Raw genomic sequence first — 803 nt, forward strand, 5'->3', positions numbered from 1 at the left:
ATGGGAGAATGAGAATAAGGAGACGTTATGGCGGCTCGCAGTGGATGGCGTCCCCCTACCGGGCAACACGCACCTAGCCCGCATGACTCCAGAACGCTGTGGATGTGGCGGATTCGGTGGAGCAGCTGGTCAGCCATGCTCGCCACGCATGCATCACTTTTGGGAATGCCCGGTGGCGCAGGCGGTGCGGGCACAGATCGACCGGCATCTACAGTCTTCCCAGGAAGCGGCAGTAGGGGGAGTCACCCGAAAGCAACTCTGGCTATTACTGGCCCCAACCGGATGCGAACAGGCCGTATGGGATATAATCGCCCTGTCGGCCCTGTCTGCCATGGAGGTTGGCAGATGCTGCCTGAGGGCAGCGGGCAGGAGGCAGGAACGAGCTGGGAGCCAAGGACCACAGAACCGGGAGCACGCGCAGCAGGTGCAGGTACCCGGCCCCAGGCAGAGGCGGATAACGGACTTTTTCATCCAGGCCGACGGGGCGGGACCGCAGACGGGGCCTGCACTGAATGCGCCGGGGGATGAGGACCAAACGCAGGAGCGGAACACGGCGACAGGGGTGGTAGCAGCAACGGCAGGCGCGGCGGCAGCAGCACCCGCAGCAACCCCCTTGGAGCGGGCCCGCGCCCGGGCAGTGGTGGACTTCTGGGCGCGCCTGCGCTCCTTCACGGCGCTGGGCACCCCGCGGAGAGGCTGGGACAGGGTGGGACCCGACCACCCGATCCTGTCGGTTTCAGAAGGCGCACTGCGGTGCGCCGAAGCGGTGGAAATTATTGCCTAAGAGCGCTTTGAGCTGAGTT

The sequence above is a fragment of the Volvox carteri genome (genome assembly GCF_000143455.1).
Source record: "Volvox carteri f. nagariensis unplaced genomic scaffold VOLCAscaffold_94, whole genome shotgun sequence".
Classification (NCBI taxonomy): domain Eukaryota; kingdom Viridiplantae; phylum Chlorophyta; class Chlorophyceae; order Chlamydomonadales; family Volvocaceae; genus Volvox; species Volvox carteri.